Below are 1,716 nucleotides of genomic sequence, written 5' to 3' on the forward strand. Positions count from 1 at the left end.
GCGGGAGGGCAGGGCTGCGGAGCCGCCAGCTGCCCCGCTGCCGGACACGGGCACGTCACCGCTGGAGCCTCTCCGGGTGGTGGCTCTGATGAGTTGTCACTCGGGGATTACACGGGCTGCACTTTCTCCTGCAGCATATTCAAATCCAGGCGAGGGACCATTTTCATGCCAGGAATAAAGCACTGCGCTTGCGATCAAGGTCAGCAGATGAAGCGGGGGCCTCATAAGCTGACGCTGCCGGCCCAGGTTCTCCCCATGTACCACACTGCCCAGGTGGGGGGGATGGCAGGGAGAAAAGCCTGCTTAAACACTGATAAGTAAATTCAAAAGCATGCTTAGTAGGGCTTTGACTCTTATCTCTTCAAACAATACAAACGAGAAGTTACCACATTTAAAGTGTTTCATGTTACCCTTTTAACATTACATTCAGTGCGCTCTCAAAAAAAAAAAAAAAAGAAAAAAACCCATGAAGTGCCCTGGTGCTACAACTTTAAAAGACACACGAGTCAAACGGGAAAAGGGAAAAGGGGGGTGGTACGGCGGCAGCATTCAGCCACAGAGGCCAGAGAGCTTGCCAGCATGGCAAACCCCAAAGCAGGGTAGGGACATGGTGCTCTGTGTTAAACATCCTTAATGCTTGCTCTGACAGTGCAAGCAGCATGAAATCATTCCACCGACACAAATTTTGGAAGCAGCTAATTTACTCCCCTTGATGCCTTTCAGAATTGTGGTTATTAAACCATGAGATTTTAACGATGGTCGCAGGCCACTCAGCTTTGCTGCTGCTGCTGCTCAGAAAATAAGTACAGGTACAGTGCAGGGGGTGGGGAGACACGTGGATTGTGCCACGACGGTACGGTGGAAGGTGCCGCTGCGTCGGGCTGGTTTCTGCCTATTGCTGGGGAGCCGGAATTGACGGGGGGGTGGACGGAGGGGCAGGACGGGACATTGCCAGGATTCGCCATGGAAGGTGGTTACAACCGGAGGGCCGTCACAGCTGGGGAGGCCCACGGGGTGTGGGGCGCTGCACCGGAGCAGCCCCCTGACTGGCATCATCAAACTAAAGGAACTGGCTCGCTAAGGAACAGGGGACTGCTCACCACACCCTGGTACTTGTAAATCAGCCCTTCCCCGTAGCCACGGACCCTTTGGGCCCGGCTCCCCACGGCTCCCCGGATGGTGCTTCGCCTGTGACTCTCACAGCCTGGGTGAGCTGCACGGGAGGGGTGAGCAGCGCTGCTGGGCTCTTTGCTGTACAAAAGGTCATTAGTGGGAGCCTGAAATGGAAAGGGCAGCGGAGAGGAGCCAACGGTGACATTTAGTGCGTTTCCGCCTGGCAAATTTTGACCAGAGAGCTGCGAGCTGGAGGGGGACGGAAGAAATCAATGCACTTCCCTGAGAGCTGCAGCTACAGCTTCGCTGCCAGCGAGCATATTTGTTCATCCATGATACGTATGTTTTCCACACAAAGTCAATACTCACCTTGGCACTTATTTTCTAAAGCCAAAAAAAAAAAAGCCACATTCTTCCACGGGGCAGGGAGCCTGCCCTCCGCTGCCGCCTCGCCCCGCGTCGATCGAGAGGGCCGAGGCCCAGCACCAGCGAGGAACAGGGAGAAGAAAAGCTCCGATGGCTTTGTGGAGCCGGCAGCTCCTCCTGGCACAGCCAGTGCCGAGGCACCGGGCCCACGGCTGCCTGAAGAGGCGGCAAAAACCC

The sequence above is a fragment of the Pygoscelis adeliae genome, unplaced genomic scaffold (assembly GCF_000699105.1).
Source record: "Pygoscelis adeliae isolate BGI_AS28 unplaced genomic scaffold, ASM69910v1 Scaffold427, whole genome shotgun sequence".
NCBI classification, from domain to species: domain Eukaryota; kingdom Metazoa; phylum Chordata; class Aves; order Sphenisciformes; family Spheniscidae; genus Pygoscelis; species Pygoscelis adeliae.